At 52.2% G+C, this 23,783-nt stretch overlaps 1 protein-coding gene across 1 annotated transcript in view; it reads left to right on the top strand.

The window, feature by feature from the left end:
- ABAT (4-aminobutyrate aminotransferase) overlaps positions 1-23,783 on the top strand; it is a 90,885-nt gene that overhangs the window by 17,254 nt on the left and 49,848 nt on the right. The gene's annotated exons all lie outside the window — the stretch shown is intronic.

Genomic DNA, 23,783 nt, shown 5'->3' with positions numbered 1-23,783 from the left:
GATTGTAGAGATGGCACTTCTCCGCCTCTGTAGAATCACCCCATAGCACTGTGCTCGTGATTCTGCAGAAAAGCCAGGCAGCCAGACAGACGCGGGTTCAAATCCCGGCTGCCACTTACTTGCTACAAGGGTAGGGGTGAGTTTCACCTAAACTTCTCTGAGCCTCAGTTTCCCCATCTGTGCAATGGGAATGAGTCTGGCTTGAGAGGGAGGGATGCTGTGTCTCAAACGAATAGCACTTGCTGTGAGCTCAGGCACAGCAGCTCTTCGTGCGAGAGTTTGCCCTGGGGACGTCCAGTTACCTGCTGTTCCTCGGAGCACAGCCGTGGCCCCAGGAGAGCAGGCAAACAGGCACAGAATCTCAGAACCTGCAACCTGGTGGAGGCGGGGGTGGGGGGAGACCTCTGGAGCCCATCCACTCTCACCAAGCCCCTTCCCTGATGCTCGAAGCCCCTCTCCTGCAGCCTAGAAAGGATGTCCAGCTTCTGTAGTGGAACCCGTTCCAATATAAGAAGCTTTGTTAGTTATGGACCCGACATCTGCCCATTCCGGTTATTTCTCTCTTGTTTTATAAGTGATCCAAGACGGCCACCCTAGCACAGACAGTACTGTGACTCGAATCTGAGTCTCACTGCGCAGCTCACGCCCACGACCTCCACGACCTCCGGACCTTGTTACCTCTGTCATTCAGGGTCCTCTCTCTCGTTCCACCCTGCCCAAGACTCAGCAGAGGGCCAGTATGAGCTTGCAGGGGGAATCCTGGGGAAGAAGGCTGCCCTCTGCCCATGAGCTCTCCAGAATTTGAGGAGTCGGAAATCTGACTGTGTCCCTGGGGTCCGGGCCAGCCCGTCTTGTGTGCAGACGCTGACCAGCTGGTGGGACTGTGGCAGGAGAGGTGGGGGAGTAGTGCTCCCAGCAGCCAGCTGCCCTGGGAGGTAGACACAAGAGCACTGATATCGGACAGGCCTCTCTGTGTTAACAAGACCGTCTGCTTTCCCAGAGGGAAGCTGCCTGGATTGAATGATCATTTGTTGACATTAGGTTTCCCTCGTACGAAGTCAGCCTGCTGTTACCATCCCCAGGCGGGTGCGCATCCCAAGAACTTGGCAACATTCAACACATAATCTATATTGCACACTCACTATGAAATTGAGGTGAACAAGAGAGGTGAGGCGCTTGAGTTCCGGGCAGGAAGACAGCCGCATCCATGAAGAAATGAGAGAAGAGTGAGTGGCCACGATGAAACTAACATTCGGTGATGTGTGGTAGTGGGGATCAAGGAAGGCCTCTCTGAGGGAGGTGATATCTGAGCCGAAGGAGGTGCCAGCCATTCAGAGATGGGGGGCTAGGGGGCACAGCAGGTGCGTGGTGCCGGTTTGGGGAGACTTGGAGCTTAGTCCCTCCAGCAGGCCCCCAGGAAAGTGGATTACACACGGGGGCCCCAGTGGAAGCAGGGAGACTGTTTAGGAGGCTGCTTGGGGCAGAGTTGGCTAGGATTCAGGTAGAGGCGGAAGGGAGGACGCCCTGGAGTGGAGTGGACGTCTGGAGTGGAGTCAGGCCACGAGGGCAGGAGTCAGTGCCTGAGTTCAGACCCCGGCCCGTGTGGTACATGTATGAGCTCGGGCCCTGCTCCCCTTGTGTGTGCGTGTTAAGGTGGAGGACACGACAGTTTGTAGATCGGAGGTGATGAGAAGGGGGCCTCCCTGACTGTTGGAAACATTCTTTGAGAGAACACCCTCGTTTCTCAGCGCTGATAAGCAAAGTACCACCGACCAGGTGGCTTTAAACAGCAGGAGTTTACTCTCTCCAGGTGCTGGAAGCCAGAACTCCAAAGTCAAGTCAGCAGGGCTGTGCTCCCTCCAAAGGGGTGTGCTCCTGCTGCCAGAGGGAGGACAGATGGCTGCTGAGCTCACAGGTCTCCAGCAGTAGCTTTGCCCCCTCTCAGCCCATGGCCCCTAAAACGTGCCGCAGCATAGTTTGCTGAGAGGGGAGAGCAGGGGGAGGGGGACTGGGCCGGCCAGCGGGGTCAGCCAGAGAGGGGGACAAAGTGGGACGACATCCCCGGCTATAGCGTCTGTCCTGAGAACCGCCTGGTAAAGCAGGTATGACCTCTGTTTTAAGGAAGCCGACTTTCGGTGACCTGCCAGAGCGAAAGGGCCGTGACCGGAAGAGACAATATTTGATGCGAAGCTTGCTTTCTCTCCTTGCTGTGGCAGGCGGTGCCCCGCGAGCTCTCCCGCCACCGGATGGCTCCCACAGTGCGAGCCTCTAAAATTTGGCGGCTTCAGACAACGGGTGACCCTCATCTCCCGCACTTGTGAGGGTTGGCTGGCCTCGCCTGGCCCTTTTGGCCTGTGAGTGGGGAGTCTCTCATGCACTGCTGGGCCGGGTGCACCTGGGGCTGGCATCATCTGCAGGCTCAACTGGGCTGGACATCCAAGGTGGCGTATTCACCCCCAGGCCTGGCACCACGGTGCGCCTGACCTCTCTCTCCTCGTGACTTGGGCTTCTCACGGCTCGAATGTCTCACAGGACATGTGTCATCCCGTGGAGGCAGACAGAGGCCATGCCCGGACTGGCACCACATCACTCCCACCACGATACAGCTTGATGGCAAAACAGTTCACATACCCTACAGTTCACCCCTTCAAAAGCTATATGACATTTAGCTTGGGTTTGCCTCTATGACATTATCAGTGTTTTTAAATCGTGATCAGATATACATAACAAAATCTGTCATCTTTCAGTGTACGATTCAGCGTCATGAATTGTACACACAGTGCTGGGCAACCCTCACCACCACCTGGTTCCGAAACCTTTTCACCTCCCCAAACAGAAATTCTGCAACCAGTAAAAGCTACAGCTCCGGCTCTAGTAAGGTCCAGTAACCTTAAATCTGCTTGCCGTATCTGGGACTTTGCCTGGTGAAGATATTTCATATAAGTAGACCATACCCTGTCCTTCTGTGTCTGGCTTCCAGTTGGGAGGCCACGGGGGGCGCCCTGGGCGCTTGGGCATGAGTGGGAGTTGGGAGAACTGGGCAGATTCTGGATCCGTTTCCAGGTGAAGCCAGCAGGATTTCTGATGGGTTAGAGGGGATTCAGGAGGGGGGGCATCCGGAAGGATGGGGCAGCCTGGAGCCTCATGCGGATGCCTGAGTCCCGGTGCCGTGGACCAGCACAGCTCTGTTGCTGTCGCATAATTTCTACGGGGCCCTGATGTCCATGGCAAGTGATATCCTGCTTTCCGGACAGAATGGTGATGCAAAATCACTTAAATTTTTTTCTGTTCAAATGCAAGATCATTTCAAGGGAAAGGGTCTTACAAGTATTGGCAAATACAGCAAAGTTGGGCAGACTGCAGGTGCCACGTGTGGAGAAACGTGCTCCTCTGGCGTTGCCGACGTGTTGGCAGAAAAAGGAGACAGTGTCTGCTGTGGGAAAGCAGCGGGTGCACGTGCCCCCTCGAAAAACCGAACTCTTCACAGAAGGGAGCGAGGCGGACCGCCCGTTTACCAGGAAAATGGGACGGATCTGTGGCTTTGAGGCGGCAGGTGCCTGGATCGCAGGTCAGCGGCCTGTCTGCAAAGGGCCAGATGGTAAATGCCATTGGCCTGTGGCCCCGCGGTCTCTGCTCTGCTGCCCGCGTAGCCCTTAAAGGCAGCCACAGCAGCCACAAATGAGCGCGTGTTCCAGAAGACGTTTATTTCGCAAAATCAGGCAGCCGGCCAGAGCCTGTAGACCCCCATCCTTGAGTCTGAATCACGGGGCAGAGAGCGTCCTCTCCTGAGGCCTTCAGTGGACCCCAGACCCCAGACTCCAAGCTGGAGCTGACTGTCTGGGGGTGAACGGATGAGTCCCGCTCTGCGTGGACTAAACTCCCTGCCCCCGTGTTGACCCACTTTCTCCTGCTGAGCATTTCCACCTGGGGATTGGAACCCAGTTTGACCTGGTTCAGTGCCAGAACACTAATGTACTTTTTTATAGCCCACGTGGAAGCTCATCTCCTCTTTCCACACCTTCGGAAACCAAACTGAACGCGGATCAATTTTCGAGTGCCTCTGGTTCTCTGTATTAATGTCAAATTATTCAGCAGTTGTTTTCCTATAATTAAATGTCTAGACGCATTCGGCTGCTGACTGAGGCTGTACCCACCCCTGATATACTTTCTCTGTGCATATTATTGGAGGAAGCCAGAGAGGTATCTCTCCTCCAAACATTTGAATGAACCAATAGTAACAGGTCATTGCGATGATCCAGAAAATACAAAAAAGTCGACTGCCACCCCAGAGATAAAAGTACTGAACAGAAAATAGACGTCTCTCTTTCAGCCTCGCTTCCCCATGTGTTGGTTTTTGGTTTTGTTTTCGCGCCTTAACAAGATGATAGCCAGACTGCCCGTGAACCTTCATGGTCTTTTCTCTCTCGTTGCGTTGCTTCGAAAATCATTTCCCTGCCTTTTCACACAGTTTTTGGTAAATAATTAAGCGATCCTATCACAACTTACTTGAGGGATCTTCTACTGTAGGTTTATTGACATTGTTTCCAGTTGTTCGCTCTTGTAAATTACACTCCTGTGGCCCTCTCTGAGGTCCTTTATTCAGGATTATTTGCATTAGCTAAATTTCTGGAGGTGGAATTATTTGGGGTTAAAATATTTATTATCTCTTGATTCTTTGTGGCTACATCCTTTTCCAAAAAGGCTAGACCCAGATGCTCCTGGAGCAAGGTCTGTTTGGAGAGCCAGGGGTGATATTCTGATGCTCAGAACCGGAGATCAGAAAGGCATTAGCATAACCCCGGGTTGGTCCGTTGGTTTTTCCTTCTGGGCATAATTTCCAAGAAAGGACATTTACTCCATACCTAATGCACGCCCTTCATTTCACAGAGCAGTTAAGAGAGGCCTGCCTCATAGTGTCTGTGGGGAACAGTGCTGTTTCTTGAGTGCAACTGTATACCAGCCATTTGCCCACATTTCTTGGTAGAGCCTCTAGACCCTTTGAGTTAGGACTTTGCACACAGTAGGATATCAGTAACTTAAAAAAAATAGTTGTGGGGAAGTTTCTTTTCTTCCAAGTCCTTGGGTCTCTTATCTATAAGACAGGGATAGTAAGAATCCATTCAGCAGACACTAACTGTGGCCGTCTTACATGCCAGGCCCTGTAATGTCTGCTGGGGATGCACCACATCCCTGGGGAGTGGGGAATGGCATGGAAGGTGTGCATTCAGATGATACACAAATATACACGTGGAAACTGTGGTCAAGTGGGAAGAAACCATAACACAGACCACTCTGAGAAATTACAGTGGATGCTTTTATTTCCATGAGGTTAATAAAGCAGCTTCTCTGAGGAAATAGCATAGGATGTTTGAGGTCTGAGGCATGCGCGGAAGTTGACCAAGCAGGAGTGAAGGAAGCAGTCTAGGCAGCAAGAATAGCCCATGCAAAGGCCCTGAGGCCACAGAGCTTTGTGCTTTCTAGGAATCAGAGGCAGGGGTTGCTTGGGCAATGTCTCAGAGACCTTTTGAAAGCCTGGTAACCCACGCTGAGCTTTGAAGTGCCAAGCCAAGAACGTGGGAGCAGGAAGGGGACTGTCCCAGTAGTAGATGACCTTGGTGGCCTGAAGGAGCCAGTGGAAATGAGGGAGAGAAACGGATGAATCAGAGACCTACTTCAGAGGCAGATTTGGATTCCCTTTCTTCTCCGTTGTCTGGTTTCATCCTCCAGCTGATGACGAGGTTGTTCTGATCAAGTTCAAGAAGTCAACACTAAAGTGTGGTAGACTTTTATGCCAGTTGGCAAAGGGGCAAGAGCGAAGCCTGCATTTCTGCAGCAGCAGCCACGCTGTGGACCAAAAAGCAGGCTGGACTGAGCCAGGAGTCAGGGATGCTGGCAGCTCCAGGGCATGTATCTCTTGGCGTTTGGCCAGGATCATCCCGGGACCAGCTGCAAAGTCGCCACCACCGTCTCCATCCCGAGCGAGACAGCCAATTCTTGTATGTCACAGGTGAGGTCAGATTTGGCCTGAACGGGAGGGACAAGCAAGGGCCAGCGGGCCATCCCACACATCAGCCCGTGAAGGAGCAAAGCCACCACTGTGTCTGACAGGGAGCCGCTCTAAGTGGGTGGTGGCCGGACTTGACTGGTCCCTCGAATTCACATCCCATTGGGACCAAAGAAGGCCCTCTGGTGGGGGCATTCGTTGTCTGGTTTGTTATCAATTCTTAAGGTCCCACGCTGGTGCAAAGTTCAGAGTGAGCTGTATACTTTTTAGCTAATGCTTACATGATCTCATGTATTGATTAATCAGGTTGTTTAAAATTAAGTGCCACAAGTCAAATCGTCTTCTCTGGAGTTTAATTTTCACAGACCCGTGTGACTGACGTGTTGTAATAGGATATTCGGCATCTGTCGGCGGCTACGCGAGGGGCCAGGTTTCTGGATGGAATTTGGTTCCAACGCCAGCGTCTTGGCTAGCTAATCAGCTCTACGATCTTGGGTGTGTTCCCCAAACTACCTTAGCTTCATGTTCCCCACCGATAGCTCGTAAGAGTACTGCTTCTCAGAGCCGTGAGAATAAGTGAACTTAACATACGTGAAGGAAGTAGGTAGAACAGGCTCAAGCATACAGCAGGTCCTCACTAAACGGCGGCCAATGTCACTAAGGTTTGGACTCATTCCAGGTATCTGTAAGCCAAGCTGCGTTCTCCAGTAAGCCACACGTGGCTTCTGAGCACCTGCAAGGTGGCTAGTCTGCACGGACATGTGCTGTAAGCATAAAATGCACATGGGGCTTCAGGGGCGCCTCGCTGGCTCATTTGGTTGAGCATCTGACTCTTGATTTCAGCTCAGGTCATGATCTCACAGTTCATGGGATCGAGCCTCGTGTCAGGCTCTGTGCTGTTAGTGTGGATTCTCTCTCTTCCTCTCTGCCCCTCCTCCGCTCTCTTTCTGTCTCTCTCAAAATAAATAAACTTAAAAAAAAAAAAACTTTGGAGCCAACCATAAGAGACTCTTAAATACAGAGAACAAACAGGGTTGCTGGTGGGGTGTTAGGGGGAAGGACGGGTTCAATGGGCAAGGCGCATTAAGGAGGGCACTTGTTGGGATGAGCACAGGGTGTTCTGTGTAAGTGGTGAATCAGGAAATTCTATTCCTGAAATCATTATTACACTAAATGTTAACTGACTTGGATTTAAATTTTAAAAAAGAAAAGAAAATGAAAAAAACCCCTCATGTCATAAATAACAACTAATAAAGTACACATGGGATTTCAAAGAGGTAAGATGACCAAAAAGGAAATACTAAAATTTCATTAGTTAGTTTTCATATTATCTGCTGGAATGATGATATTTTGGATATATCAGGTTAAATAGAACATACAACTCATATTAGTTTCATCTGTTGCCCATTTTTTTGTAATGTGGCCACTAGAAAATTTCAAATTGCTTCTAAGACTCTCATTTATCTTTCTTTTCGACAGCACTGGTCTAGAGGCATGATTTAAGAAAGAGGAATGATTAAGAAGTGGGAGAAGCGTAGACTTTCCAGCCAGAAAGATTTAGGGGCTTATCTGGGTAGCACCACGCTCTGTATGCTACTAGGGAAGTCCCTTACCCTCAGTGCGCCTCAGTTTTCTCATCCGCAAAGTGGGAGCAGACATCCCTACCACAAAGAATTGGTTTGAGGCTTCAATGAAATCATATACGTGAAGTGCTTAGCTCCGCCCTCGGCACACAAGAAAGGTGCTCAGATGGAAACAAAGGTCATAGCTTTTGTAACAGGTGCTGGGGGTGTTCAGTATTCAGGGGGGTGCTGAGTTGACCCTGGTCTGCCTTGTCCAGCGAGATTACGTTGGCATGCTGTTTTCACCTCCGTCGCCACATTTGACCTTCAGAACGACCCTGGGAGGTACCGTCAGCCCCTTACGGAGCTGGAGATTTGGAGGCACGGGAGCCTTTCAAGGCCTGAGCAGGAACTGGAAACCAGATGCTTTCCTGCCAACCCCGCGCTTTCCCGAAACTTGCAGAGCTTCCCAGAAGTGGGTTTCACTTTCAGAGGGCGTCCACCGCTGTCCCCTGATCCAGAGAGAAAACTAATAGCTCATGTGCGCCAGCAGCCCGCAGGGCCCCCTTGCCTGCCAGCACCGGCGGGGGGCAGTGCGTCATCGGAGCCGACTTGGAAGGCGGGAAGCGCACCCGTGGGCCTCTCGTTCTCCAGCCTGGTGGGGAGCAGTGTTGTGGCTTGAGGCAGATAAGAGGGGGCTCACAAAGCCACGCTCCCTGGACACCTGGGCACCCGCTGACGTCTCAGACCAGCCTGATGCCCAGATGTATGTGCTGCTGGGGGCTCAGGGGACAGTTCACCACACATGCTGCTTTGCAACTTGCTGTAACTTAAGATGTGCAACACTCTCTCTCGTCAGTACAGAGAGAGCTACCTCATTCTTTGTCTCGGCCGAATGTGATTGTGTGTCATGACCCACTGAAATGTATTCAGCCAGTTCCCACGGGTGGACATCTAGGTCGCTTTCTGTTCATATCAGTGAGGCAAATTCCTTCAGGTACACCGATGCTGGGAAAGAGTGGTTAGTGCATTTAGAAGTTTGTAGATTTAGGGGCGCCTGGGTGACTCAGTCTGTTAAGTGTCTGACTTCGGCTCCGGTCGTGATCTCACAGTTCGTGGGTTCGAGCCCCGTGTTGGGCTCTCTGCTGACATCTCAGAGCCTGGAGCATCCTTTGGATCTGTGTCTCCCTCTCTCTCTGCCCCTGCCTGCCCTCCCCTGCTTGTACTGTGTCTCTCCCTCTCAAAAATAAATAAACATTAAAAAAATTTTTTTAAAGTATGGGGTGTTGGTTCCCCCACACCATCAACATGGCCAGAGAGTTCATGGTAGGAGGTCAGCGTGGAAAAACCAGAGGGAGGGTTTGGTGGCGGCTGGGAGGCCGGTCAAGAGGCTGGGGCAGCCGTCCAGCTAGGAAACAGACAAGAGCAAGAGAGGAGAGGGTGGAGGCCAGAGCTAGTGTGGAAGTAATACCCAGGGCGTGGTGCTGAGCGAGGATGACAGGAGGGAGGAAGCGAGCGCAGGTCTCGGGTTTCCAGCTTCGGCAAATTGGGTCTGTTTACTGAGGTGCTGACACAGGACAAGGAGTAAGTGTGAACCTACTGAGTTCAATATGCAGGACATCCTGGGGACGCCTGGGTCGCTCAGTCCGTTAAGCTTCAGACTTCGGCTCAGGTCATGATCTCATGGTTTGTGGGTTCAAGCCCCGCATTGGGCTCTGTGCTGACAGCTCAGAGCCTGCAGCCTGCTTCGGATTCTGTGTGTGTGTCTCTCTCTCTGCCCCTTCCCCATTAGCACTTTCTCTCTCTCTCTCTCTCTCTCTCTCTCTCTCTCTCTCTCTCTGTCTCTCTCTCTCTCTCTGAAAATTAAACATAAAAAATTTTTTTTAATATTCAGGACATCCTGTTGGGGGGTGTTTATACTGGCCTAGGGAGGAAGATTCAGGGATGGTGAATCATTGGTGGAAATCATGAGTGCACATGAGATCTCCTTGGACTGCATGGATGGACGATCGAGTGGGTGGATGAATAGATGGACAGACGGACAGACAGGTGGATGGGCGGATGGAAGAAAAGATGGGTGGGTGGGTGGGTGGCTGGACAGGTGGACAGATGGGCACATGGATGACAGACATCTAGACTTTATTCTGTTTCGACTGAACCATATGAAATTGCTCCCTTTGTTTTTCAAAAATAACAAAATACTTAAGTTTACGCAGGCTTAAGTACTCGAGGGGGAAGGTACAACATGATGTCCGCAATTTACTTTGAAATGCATCAAAAAACGGAGAGGATTAATGGATGGGTCGCAGGGTCGAGACTGGTAAAATGTCATCGTCAGGAGCTGGGAGGTGGAGGCTGTGGACAGGTATTCAGTGGCAAATTCAACTTTTCTGTTTGTTGGAAATTTGCACAGTAAATTCAGGGACAATGTTTTTCAGGGGCCAAATGTTAGCAGTTCCACGTGACTTCACTTAATATTTCTCCCTCATTTGGCCAGGAGAACCTTCTGGGTTCCCATCTGTGGATTGGCCTTATTCTTCCCAGAGTTGGGGGCTGGGGGTCAGCGTTTCTCCCTCCCAAAGTTAATGCTGAGTTGCCCTAATGAGGCGATTGCTGCACCAAGTTCGTTGGTATCTGGCTTGTAATAATTATAGATTTCCTCTGCGATTTGATCCCATTGGTTGCCACAGCAACAGCGGTAATAGCTCAACTGAAGTGCTGTCACGGTGATTTAGAACCAACATGTCTCTTGCAGCCTCCGGTCCGGGTGCCCCCACCCCCTTGCTGTCGTCATGGCAACTGAGGAGCAGCACGTGACCAAAAGCTCTGTGTCCCTCCTCCCCCGCCCCTCCCCATCTTGCACCCTTCCCCACTTCTCAGCCCCTGTGGATAGGCATTGACCCCAGCTTGGGCTATACTGGGGGGAGGGGGGGCGGCTAGAGTAATCAATGCCCCAGACCCCCCACCCCGAGAGAGGGTCAGGTGGATTGTCAGAGCCAGAGCCGCCCCCCTGGCCCCTGGGGGTCTCGGAGATGACTTGGTGGCCCTCAGAGCCTCTTCCTGGCTGTGGCCATGCCATAGGCGGGATCTGCTGGGGCGTCCCCACCGGAGTGCCGGTGGGGGGGGGGGGGGGTTGTCGTTTAGGAATCCAAAGCCTTGGATCTTTGCTTTGTACTCCAGGGGTCCTGAAAGCGAATGAGAGAAAAATCTAGGAAGAGCATCCTGGAAGAAGGGGCGGGGACAGGGACCCCATTTCAGAAGGTCCCAGGTCAGGTGGCTCATTCTTCCGGTCTAAACTGAGCTGGGCTTAAAATGTCTTTTTAAAAAGGCCCTGTTCTATTTTTCTCTGTGTGTTTATCTCTTTTTTTTTTTTCCTGTCTCTTTGTTTCTTTGAGGATCTTTTCCTTTCTGTTTCTGTCTGTTCCTATCTGAAAACCTCTTTGTGAGGCTACCTCTCAGCCTCTCACTCATTCCCTCCCCCCTCTTCACCCCCTCTGCATCCCCCTGCCTCCAGCACTTGCTGGGAACCAGCTGAGAGCATCCTTTGCCCAAATCTGCTTTGCTTCTCAGCCTCCTTTCCTTCCTCCCATATCTGAGCCCATGTTCCGGGGACTGGCTGGAAGTCCGGAGCGTCCTCCGGAGGGAGAGCTGGTACCCGGAGGCATCTCTTAGGATGAACCCGGCGCATCTCATCCCTGGGACTCTGCAGAATGGCATAGAGGAGGCGTTTTAAGCAGGCGGGCGCTGGGCTTGCCGCAGGACCCCGACTGCCCGGCACTGTGAGTGCAGACGTGCATCTGTGTGTGTGCACGCGATATGTATTTGCACACATCTACTGGTATGTGGAGGTGTGTCTCAACTCGTATCGGTGGCTGTGATCTGTGGTGCTGGGCGTGCAAGTGCGTGCACACGTGTGTGCCCATGCATATGTGTGCAAGTACGCCTGTGTGTGGCTTTTGGTCTGAAGGACATGCAGATGTCCATGACGGATCTTTCAAGGATGCTTAGCCGAGGGAACACAGTGGGATGAGCCCCTTTAAAGTGGGAACAAAATGAACAAAAACGGCATGAAAATGATAAGGGATTTGCTTCTGCCGGTGGGCTCGCAGAAGGACCACCACATGCATTTGCCTCCGTCCCCAGGAAATGAGGTGAGGGTCACCTTGAAAAAGTCTTTCTGCACACACACACGTGCACACACACACGCTCAGGAATGGAAGGCTCAGGGGGGTCGCCTTCGGGAGCACCTGGCTTTGCCCTCGTCAAGACCGGACTTTGCAGGGAGAATCTCTCGCTCGCCAGCCCGGACGGCTCGTGCCAAGAGCTGGCCCGAGGAAACTCTGGACGGCGACTCCCCCCGCTCGTGTCTTTCACTTCTGCAGTCAATTAGAACTTCATCTTGGGTTTGTTCACACCCCGAGAGGTGGCGAGAAGGAAGCAGGTTTAGAAAGCGTAATTTCACTTGCAGGGCAAGATGTGGGAACCTGACAACTTGCCTGGCAGCCACGGGGGTCCTTCGTGCTTCGCCTGACCCCGAACACTGGGGGACCTGGTGGCCGGTCGCTTTGGGTGGATGCTAACTGCAGGCTGGGCATGCCCGGGGCGCTTTGGGGGAGAGGACGGGTCTAGACACTGGCACGGCCTCAGGAAGGCTGCAGGCCAAGGATGGCACTCTGTCCCCCGCTACGCCATGACCTCTGTCTACACCACCTTGGTCCACCTGCCAAAGCCCTCATCACCTTCCAACATCCACTGTCACTGCGTCCAGGAAACCATTAGTCAGTCAAGTAGAGGTGACGCTGAACGCCCTCCTCTCCCTGCCTCTGAATACCTCATACCTCCGGCTTACGCACCCCACACACCTTTCCCCATTTGCCCATGAGCTGCACTTTATTTTACAAGGACTTCGAGAAAAATATCGACTAAGACAAAATACACACCGAGCAACTGGCCCGGACTCTTACAGCATCCGGGTCATAAAAGGCCTAGCGGCTGGGATACGGTTGCAGGTTAAGAGACAGAGAAGCCGTGTGAGCAGATGCAGCGAGGGGTCCTAGGGTAGCTCCTGGAACACAAAGGACAGCCACGAAGGACATCGTGGGGGCAAGTGAGCGAATCTGAATGTAGGCTGTCTCTTAGACAATAGCATTACGTTAGTGATAAATTACCTGAACACGAAATACTTGTATGTCAGATCATTTGTACTGAGGGCGCATGGAACGTCCTTGTGCTTCTGTTGTTGTTGTTGTTGTTAAGAGAGGATGCTAATAGTAATTATGTTAGAGGATTGTTCTGAAAATTACAGGTGCCGTATCCTATGTAAAGAGCAGGGCACAGGATCTGGCCCAAGGTAGGTGATCGGTAGATGTTTGCTGTTGCCGTTGCTGGTTACCTAGCGTCATCCTGGGACCCTGCGATGAATGTGCCACAAGGGTCTTTCTCTTCTGCACCCAGAACTGCCTTCCTGGGTTTGCGACCCAGGTGATCACACAGGACCCGTGCTCAGAAGAGCCTCACCCCACGCTTGGTTTAATGCCCTCCTGTTTCCATCTTGAAATTATTTTTTTTAAGTTTATTAATTAATTTTGAGAGAGAGACAGAAAGGTGAGGAGTAGAGAGGGAAGGAACAGGGGAGGAGCAGAGAGAGAGGGAGAGAGGGAATCCCAAGCAGGTTCTGCACTGTCAGCACAGAGCCAGATTCGGGGCTCGAGCTCACGAACTGTGAGAGCATGACCTGACCCGAAGCTGACACTTAACAGACTAAGCCACCCAGGCACTCCATCATCTTGAAATTCTTAATCCTTTCTTGACAGGGGGCTTTGAATATTCATCTTCGCTCTGGGTCCCACAAATCACCCAGCCAGTTCTGTCTGCACAGGCTTTTTATCAGACCCCACTGGGAAGAGCTCTTAGACTAAACTCCCTGTTACCGCATCGTAGCTCAGGCGGGCCCAGGCACATACAGTACATTAGGCACATTCCAGCTGTGACACCGCGTGTCGTCAGCCTGCACCACCCAATACGGCAGCCGCTCCCCACATGTGACAGTCAAGCACTTGCAATGGGGATCTAGTCCCAGTAGAGACGTGCTGTGCGTGTAAGAAATTTATACCGGCTCTTGAAGATGTTGCAGAAAAGAAAAACAGAGTAAAATATCTTATTAATAATCATACTGATTACACGTTGAGATGATTGTCTTTCTAGATTGTAGGTTTAAGTGAGATACGTTATTATATTACACCTGCTTTTACTTTTTCTTTTTTTAGATTTCAGTTTTAAGTAATGTCTACACCCAAGCTGGGGCTCGAACTCACAACCCTGAGATCAAGAGTCGCAGGCTCCGCTGACTGAGCCAGCCAGGCGCCCCTGTTTTTACTTTTTTGATGTGGCTACTAGAAAGTGTAAAACAACTTCTGTGGGTTGCACTTGAGGCTTGCATTATATTTCTGTGGGACAGCACTGCCTCCTGCCAGATTACCTGTCATGACTGTCAACCAAACCAAGAGATGACAGCCCGTGAATCAATTTCCAGGCTTTTTTTTTTTTTAATTTTTTTTTTCAACGTTTATTTATTTTTGGGACAGAGAGAGACAGAGCATGAACGGGGGAGGGGCAGAGAGAGAGGGAGACACAGAATCGGAAACAGGCTCCAGGCTCTGAGCCATCAGCCCAGAGCCCGACGCGGGGCTCGAACTCATGGACCGCGAGATCGTGACCTGGCTGAAGTCGGACGCTTAACCGACTGCGCCACCCAGGCGCCCCCAGGCTTTTTTTTTTTTAATGTTTACTCATTCTTGAGAGAGAGAGAGGGAACCAGTGGGGGAGGGGCAGAGAGAGGGAGACAGGGATTCTGAAGCAGGCTCCATACTCTCAGTGCAGAGCCTGACCCGGGGCCCGAGCTCAGGAGATTATGACCTGAGCTCAAATCAAGAGTCAGACGCTTAACTGGCTGAGCCACCCCAGCACCCTAATTTCCAGGCTTTTAACCAGACTCCAGGCCTGATGCTCTAGCTTTAACCCATATCTCCCCCACCAGAATCCATCAGGCACCTCTCTCTGGGGGGGTCACTGCTGCTGGCCAGCCTTTTTTTCTTTTCCTTTCCTTCTTAAAATGCCCCCAAGATACTTTCATACCCAAAGAGTTGGTCGAGTGGCCTAAATAGATTTGCAAGGCAGCATAGTGGCCCCAGGAGCACTGAACTTGGGATTGGAAAAACTGACTCAGGAATTAAAATCCTGAGGATTTTAAGAGATCAGCTCTCCTTTGTGGGGTGAGCCTGGGCCCTTTGCTTATCTTCTCTGTGCAGGGACACAGAACAGCCCCTGCTGCAGAGTTTCACAGACCTGGGTTTGCAACCTGGCTCTGCATCTCACGAGTCGTGTGACACAGGACAGGCCCCAGTGCCCTGAGTCTCTACGGGCACACCAGAGGAGCCAGCCTCTTGTGGGTTTTTTTGTTTGTTTTGTGTTTCTTTCCCCACCTTAAAACATTTTTTTAAATTTATTTTTGAGAGGCAGAAAGGGAGACAGAACTTGAGCAGGAGAGGGGCAGAGAGAGAGGAGGAGACGCAGAATCCAAAGCATGGTCCAGGCTCTGAGCTGTGTGCACAGAGCCCGATGCAGGGCTCAAACTCACGAACCATGAAATCATGACCTGGGACTTGCCCTGCCCTGAGGTTATAGCTCCTCAGAGTGATCAAAACAGAACCTAGACAGGCAGTGTGTTTAAATTCTCTCGTGGCCCTTTGGTGTCATGAGCGGGATGCTCGCACGCTTGAAAAGCAAGCCAGCTGTGGAAGGGGGGGTGGTCTCAGTCCTGAGCAGGTGGATGGGTCCTCAGCCATCTTGGTGCCCCCCGCTGTCCCCCTGGCCATAGCGGCCACAGAACGCAGGCTGCCTCAGTGGGACCCCGTGGTCGGGCATTCAGCTCCATGGGTGTAGGACACGTTCATGGAGCTTTCTCTGTGCGACATGGCACTAGGCGCTGGGGGTGCTGAGCCACATCGGTCGCTTGCTGTCAAGTTATGCTGATGGTCCTCATCACAATGTGAAACTGTCTTATCTCTTGTCAGTTCCTTCCCCGGAAACAGAAAGTAGAGAGTGCTGTCTGGTTCCACCTCCCCCACCCGGTCCTTAGGGTTGAGTACTCTGTTTTCAGGCAGTAGGCAACCAGGCAATGAATGAATGAATGAATGAATGAATGAATGAATGAATGAATTTCACAGGCTAAAGGGAGAGACAGAGATTGTCACATTACAAGTGAACCGGGAAAGAACATGCATATAAGTTTATGGATAACGTACACATGGTAGGGGTTGGCAGTTGTTGAAAGGAGGCAGTGGGTACGGACAGGTTCATCCTGAGTGTTTGAAATTTTTTCTTAAAAAAAAAAAAAGTTAGGTGCTGGAGAAATTACAGACGAGTGGCATCTAACCCTGAATTGATGAATCAGGAAAGCTTCCTGGTGGAAGTGGCCAGAGGGGCACTAGGAAAAAGTATGCCAGAGTTAGGGGAATGTAAACAGGAGGCGGGGGGGGGGGGGCAGGAAGGACATTTCAACAAACAGTGGCGTGTGGGTGACGACCTGGGCACAGGAAGGAGCAGAGTGTGAGCAAGTCAGTGGCAAGAGGGCAGGGAGGGGCAGGAAAGACGGGTTTGGGGCAGGGAGGACCGTGTGCCCAGCCAAGCAGCGGGCCTTTATTCTGGGAGTAGTGGAGAGCCAGGGAATATTCAAGTCAGAGAGCATCTGGGTAGCTTTGCTATGTGAAACAGTAAAATGGGTTCATTCAAGCCTTCTACCTGTTCCCCCAACCCTTCTCTTTTCCCCTGGAGGATGTCCAGGGTTTTTGTTTGCTTCAAGGAGTATCCTTGCAGAGATCCACTTTTTTTAACTTAGCAAGATTGTTTTCCCCTAAAGGTATCAAAAAGTCATAAGCGGGGGCATTTTCTCAAAGGGAAGGAAGGTGGAGACGCCTCCTGATGAGAGTCAGACAACCAGGGAGGTTTGGACACCTGAATAGGTTTCCCCACCATCAAAAGTGCCAAGCCAGGATAAATTACATCACAATTTTATTCACTCCGAGTATTTGGCTCTGTGTGGACAAAACGTAGGGAAAACGGTTGTCTTTTGTGTGTCCGTTTGGTTTGGGACAAAAGGGACACTTTTCTGGCCTCAAAAGCCCAGCTCTTTCTTTGGTGCCGTGTCGTCCTCTGGGGGCCCCACTCCTGTAGCTCATAGGCTAAAGGAGGCCCTGGCAGCTGTGTGGTTAGTGGCTCCCGCCGGCTGCCCTCTGGCACCCCTTGAGGAGATGCCAGGCATCCCCAGGTGAACAGATGACCTTTTCTGTCTCGGAAAAATGAGGACCAGCTGGGGAGGTAGGGCTGGGCATGAGGACTTTCGGAGTTCTTGTTCGGCCGAGGTCACGTGCTTGACGGCCACTGTGGCCACAGCAAAAGCAAGGGGTGAGCCTGCCTGTGTGGTTGGAATAGTTCTTACAGAAGGTGATGAATTGGGATGCTTTTTCATTACTGTATCCTTGGACCTGCCCTCTCCTGCCTCACCTGACCAAATATGTTTGAAGAGTTTGCTAGAACAATGAGGAAACAAGAAAAGGTAGACAGACTCTTTTTCACAGATTAATATTCTAAAAGCTCAGCAAGCCGGGGCACCTGGGTGGCTCAGTCGGTTAAGCATCTGACTCTTGATCTCCACTCAGGTTTTGATCTCAGGGTTGGGAGTTCAAGCCCCACATTGGTCTTCACCCTGGGCAGAAAGCCTAATCAATCAATCAGTCAATCAGTCAATCAGTCCCTCAGCAAGCCTTCTCCATTACCCAGAGCTGTGGTCCTAGATACTAAGGAGCTCTAAAAATTCCAGTTCTTCCACTGAAAGGACCTTCCATTGCATTGGGCTCCTCGTAGAACTGGGGCTTCTGCACCCTGGAAGGGACGGCAGGGACAAGTGTCTGGGCATAGGGGAAGGGCCATATGTGGCCTGAGGTTGCAACTGTCAATTAGGGCAATGGTAGGCCCCTACCGATGAGCATGTAGCCAAAGGATGAGAGTCTTCGGGAAGGCTATGGACAGTGGTAACTGTTGGTTTGAAGTTCTTGGTTCCTCTAAAAAATATCTTTATCAGCCTGAGTTGTCTGATGAGATTTCTGGGTGAGGACGGAAGCTACCAACCTGCTAACGTGGCCAGGTCTTGGCCTGCAGGCTGAGCCAGCCCTGGTTCTAACCCAGCTCTGTAGTCTTCAGCTGTGTGTCCTTTCGCAAGTGGCAAAACCTCTCTGAGCCTCCCCCTTACCTGAAAAACAAGAAGAGTACTGCTTGCCTTCCGGGATCAGGCGAGACAGTGTGTTGAACCTTGACCCAGGAGGCTTTCCTCTCCTGAATTGTAGCAGATCCCCCCATGCACGTGGAAATGAACGATCCTTTGAATTACTGAAAAGTGAAGACAGTCCCAAGGGATGGTGGGAACAGTGTCAAGTGCACTTTGTAACTCGAATGACCAACAGCGTCTCCAGGTCGCCCGCCCTGCAGACCCGCGAGGGAACGAAATGGCTCCATTGTTAGGTCCTGTGCCTTAGCAGTTCCTGGAGTCCTTAAAATGCTTCGTTTTCTCTGCACAGGAAACGTATCTCCTCCAGTCGTGCTGACCTTATCTGTTTGTCGCTGGTCCTCCCACGGGAAGCGAGAGTCCTGAGAACAAAGCAGGACACAGGTCCTTGTTCCGCATGGCGTCTGGGGCCTTAGCACTTGTGGAAGTGAACAGACTTTAAGGGCCGGACCTTTCCCGGCTTTGACCCGCAGTGGCGTCTTCCGTGTTAGCACAAGCATCCCTTCCGACCAGATTCAGTTCCTTCCGTCCTTCCCCTTCGTAGGCTCGGAGACACACAGCAACTCAAACGCTTGCAGACGCTTCTTGACGAATCCTTACTGCCTCCAGAACCAAGGGTCTGTGTCCTCCCCTTCCGGAGGGCTCCGATTTGAAGCCTTGCCTCTGCTTTTTCCCCTTCACCCTGCTCACAGGCTGAGGGCTGCCTGTCTCCCAGCATCAGAGTGTTCATGCCTCCTGCACTTGTGACTTAAGTCCACCTCATCCTTCCTGGTGGAGGCTGGCGGGCGGGGCAGGTGGGCGAGCTGCGAGACACAGGCATGAGGAGGACAGAGGAGGTTGGGGCACAGACCAGCTTCCCTCTGGTGGAGCCTGGAAGTTCAGGCTCATAGCAGAGCCACTGTCTGTGCCAACAGCTCTTCCTCGCACTTCAGGCTGTGCAACTAACCTTCCCTGCCGGGTAGAGTGTTCTTTGGAAGCCGAGAAGGTGGTGTGGGTCCTGTGTGTATCCTTCGGTCGGCCCTCATCAAACCAAGCGCCTCGTGACCTCGTGGGTAGATTTCATTCTTCCCATTTCGCAGCTAGGAAACTGAGGCCCCAATGAGTCACGCGGCTTGTCCAGAGTCACCAAGCTAGTATATGGCACACCCGGACCCAATTTATGGCTCACAGGACTCTCTCAGCTGCCCCCTCTGTCTTTCGCAAGAGTCAACACTTGCCTGTTCCCAAGAACAGTATTGCCCTCCCCTCGTACAAGTCGCGGAGGACTGTGTGATGCCCCAAGAGGCAGGTTACAGGAAATCACGCATGCGGCGTGCAGAGAGCAAGGGCTGGGGCCCACACTGCTGCAGAGGCAGCCGGGGGGGGGGGGGGGGGGGGCTCGAGGAGCTGGATCTTCTGTCCTAACGTCATCCATCACGGCCCCATGAATGAGGCCCTGCTAGCCATCTGCACTGGCCCAGGGCTGCGGCTCTATTGGTTGCCATGGCGACCCCTGGCCTTGACAACGGAGGCGCCCTTGGCTAAGTGTGTTGTCTTGTCCCACTGAGTCTGCAGAAAAGCCGACAGCTGGGGCTGCAGACAGGAAACCAGTGTCCCACACTTCTGCCTGCACTTTTGTCTTGGCCCCGAGAGCAGACAGAATGAGAGAGAGCATCTTTGGGGGCCCCAGAGAGGTCTGGGGGTCCATTTCTAGCCAATGACACGTGCAAAGCTTTCGCGCTTACGGGGCCTGTGAGGCAATCTAGTGGAAAGGTGAGTCAGACACCGTGTTCAGGACATTTATGGAGCACGTACTATTGATTCAATGATTCTTGCAGCCAGGTACTGCTCTGGGACTGGGAATACAGCAGGGACCCAAGTCTCGGGTCTCAGTTCACACTCTGCTAGCCCAGAGGTTAGGTTCAAATGGTATGATCCCCATTTTGCAAAGGGGGAAAATGAGGCACAGAGAGGTTGCTTAACATGCCCAAGGACACACAGCAGGTCAAAGAGTCCAGTTTCACAGTCAGCGCCCTGAGGGCCACCTCTCCAAACGGCCCTCACCGGATTCTTTCTCCCTGCATTTCTGAGGCGTTTGCCTCTCAAAGTCAGAAACCCTCCATTTCCGGAGACGTGGGGATGATGCAGGCCTGGGTCAAGCGTAGGGTCCACCATCCACCTCTTATGACGGTGGTTCCCAGCCTCACTTAAGGAGCTTCACCAGCGCCCAGACACCGTCACGCCCAGGAGACCCTGGTTTAGGTGTGGTGGGTGGAACCCGTCATAGGGTCATAGGCGCTGTGGTCCTGGAGGTTCTCGGGAGCAGCCGAGGATAAGCACCACCGGCCTTGAGCTCTGACACCCAGGAGGAGCCCATCAACCTTCTGAGCCTGCCGTCCTGCAGATGCTGAGTTGCATTTGGAAGCTATGTCGTGTGTAGTAGGTGAGCGTTAAACAGCAGCCAGTGCTTTGATGACTTTTACTCTCCCTCCAGAGCTTTTTTTTTTTCTTTTTTTTTTTTTTCTTTTTTTGCCCTTTCCCTGCGTTCTGGTTTCCCCATTGATTTAAACACTGCCCTGGCCTCGCCCCGTCCCATCCCACACTCCAAATGCAAATGGCAGATAAGAGGGAGCTGAGAGAACTAATTAGCATTTTAATTAAAGGAAAGGGGACGGGGAGAGGTGGGTGGGCCTGGAGGGCTCACTGTCTGGTTGCACCAGGGTTTGCGAATTGTTTCCACGGAGGCACACGGTAAGAAACAGCATTTCTTGCAGATGCCTTGCCTGCCCGAAACAAAAATCCCCCTCCCTCGCCTTGCACCCGGATAGTTCCTATTCTGTTTAGTTGATGGGTTCATTTAAATTTCGCTTGCACTTCTGATCACGTCAAGGAGGGACGGCCCTGGGGGAAGCTAGCCTGCCTTAACACCGACTGCCGTCTGTCTCCACTGGTGCAGGTTGCCCAGGGCGTGGTGGAGAGAGCAGGGAGACAGTTGCTCACACCGCCTCTGGGCAGGACTAGGGGGTCCAGAGCATGCCTGTCGGATGGTTCTCAGGGTCCGAAGGGGCTGTGAAAGCCATGTGACCCAACACGTGGGGAAACTGAGGCCAGGGGAGGGATGTGTCTTTGGAGCCAAACTCGAACAGTGGTGGACAATCATGTATGTGATGACTTCAGACTTGGTGGGGGGCGGGGAATATTATTGTTAAACTTTTAACACAAATTTCAGACCCGCTCCCTAATTTTGTATTTTTAATTTTTTTATTGTTTTTATTTATTTTTGAGAGAGAGAAACAGCGTGAGCAGGGAAGGGGCAGAGAGAGAAAGGGAGACACAGAATCCAAAGCAAGCTCCAAGCTCCGAGCTGTCAGCACAGAGCCTGACACGGGGCTCGAACTCACGGACCGTGAGATCATGCCCTGAGCCGAAGTCGGACGCTCAACCTCCTGAGCCACCCAGGCGCCCCTCTGCTCACTATGTGAGTCCTCAGGTGCACCTTAAAAGGCAGATGTTGCCGTCCATGTTCCACGGCTCAGATGTGCTGAGTTCACTTGCTGCATAGATTGACTGGAGAACTGCTAAGCTCTGGGTACCATGAGACGAAAGAAAGGCCTGATTCCCTCTCTCTTGGGGCTTGCATGTTTCTAAGTGGGACTGGAGTGCTCCAGGAAGGAAAGTGATGTGAGATGAATTATCCCTAGAAAGGTCAGGGACCAAGTAGAAAATGATGGAAGGAAAGCAGGAGAGGAAACCCAGAGAACTCCGAGCTCAGTGCTCCAGTCCAGGAGGGACCGTATTGCTCGTGCAGAGTGAAACCCCCGGGCCCCCAGCTCCCTGCCGTCACCATCAGGGAAAGGGAGCCTTCCCTTGTGACTGCCGTGCATCTGAGAGGCTCCTGAGCAAGTCCCCAGGGAGACTGTGCCCATCTGTCAGGCCCCTTTCCTCAGTGACCCCCAAAACTTCCATGGACGTCAGGCATCGAGCTCTAGACCCGAGGACTGCATCATCAGCAGAGAATACAAAAGACAGGAGCGAGTCAGAGACAGAGGAAACTCAGTTGTCTCAAGAGCCTGTGATCCGCCAGGCTGTTCACATCAGTTGCGCCTAATTCCCAGCACAACCAGGAAGAGAGGCATCGCCCTCGAATCCTGTAGATAAGGACACTGAGGCTCAGAGCGTTTTCATGAGCTTTACTCTGTTAGCTACATTAAGACAGCAAGCTTTGGGGCACCTGGGGGGCTCAGTTGGTTAAGCGGCCAACTCTTGATTTCGGCTCAGGTCATGACCTCACTGTTTGTGAGATCGAGCCCCGTGTTGGGCTCTGTGCTGACAGCACAGAGCCTGCTTGGGATTCTTTCTCTCTGCCCCTCTCCCGCTCACGGTCTCCTTCAAAAAAAAAAAAAAAAAGACAGCGAGTTTCACAGCTGAAGCCCAAGCTCCAGGCAGAGCACACATGTCTGTAGCATCTGTTACAGGGCACATGACAGACATCGCTAATGCATCACAGCTGGGTGCGGGTCACCAGCTCACCTCCAGCACCTACACACGGTGCCGGGCATGTCACGGGGCACTAAGTGAGTGACTTAGCTAAGTCATTACCTGCTAAGTGGATAACTGAAGCGAGCGGGTAAATGACAAACTGTAGCAGGCAGGAATTCAGACGCAGGCCTGCGTGACCTCAGTGTACAAGACCTTGTCTTGTCCCCTCCCACCTGTAAAAGGAGACAGCCAGCTCCTAATTCCCTCGTTTGCTTTCTTTCTTTTTTTTTTTTTTTACAGAGGTGTAATTCACATAACAAGATTACCCATTAACCAGTATAAGTGAACAATCTGGTTCCCCTTGGCACATTCACCGTGTTAGGCAGACGTCTCCACCAGCTCCAGAACCTTCTCATCACCCCGAGCAGAAACCCCACCATCCCCTCTTCCCAGTTCTGGCGACCACTGATCTGCATTCTCTCCCTTTGGATGCACCTGATCTAGAAGTGCCCTGCACGTGCCATCAGTGTGTGGCCTTTCATGTCTGGGTTCTCCCGCTGAACATCATGTTCTTGAGGCTCATCTGTGGTCTCTGTCAGTACGTCATCCCTTATTATGGTGGAGGAAGGCTCTGTGGTGAGGCTGCACCCCTTCTGGGTTACCCTTTCGGGCGTCGGTGCTCACGTGGGCTGCGAATAGTGCTGCTGTCGATGTGCACGTCCCGTATTTGTTCGAGCTCCTATCTTCCACTCTCCGGGCTGTACGCTTAGGAGTAGAATTGCTGGACCATGTGGGAAAGCTTAACTTTCCAAGGAACCCGTAACTCTTTTTTTTTAAATTTTTTTTAATGTTTGTTTTTTGAGAGAGACAGAGTGCACGCAGGGGAGGGGCAGAGAGAGGGGGAGACACAGAATCTGAAGCAGGCTCCAGACTCTGGGCTGTCAGCACAGAACCCGGCATGGGGCTCAAACTCACGAACGGGGAGATCATGACCTGAGCCAAAGTCAGAGGCTTAACCGACTAAGCCACCCAGGTGCCCCTCTTTTTTGTTTTTAATGTTTTTTTATTTTGAGAGAGAGAGAGAGCAGGGGAGGGGCAGAGAGACAGAATCCCAAGGTGGTTCTGTGCTGTCAGCACAGACCCGATGAGGGACTCAAACTCACAAACTGTGAGACCATGACCTGAGCTGAAATCAAGAGTCAGACACTTAACCAACTGAGCCACCCAGGCGCCCCAGAACCCCTAAGTGTTAAAGACTGGAGGTGTGGGAGCTGGTCTCTGGCTCCCTCCCTATCATCCCTCACCCAGAAGGTGCCCTCCCACATGCCTGGGGAGCCTCCCTCCTCAGCTCACGGTGACCCCCCTGCATCGCACTGACATGTTGAGTGCTTGTTCCCTGCCCCCCCACCCACCCCCCACC

This window comes from Felis catus, chromosome E3 (genome assembly GCF_018350175.1).
Source record: "Felis catus isolate Fca126 chromosome E3, F.catus_Fca126_mat1.0, whole genome shotgun sequence".
NCBI lineage: Eukaryota > Metazoa > Chordata > Mammalia > Carnivora > Felidae > Felis > Felis catus.
Note: the sequence above shows the minus strand (reverse complement) of the source record. Positions and strands in the feature narration are given on the sequence as shown.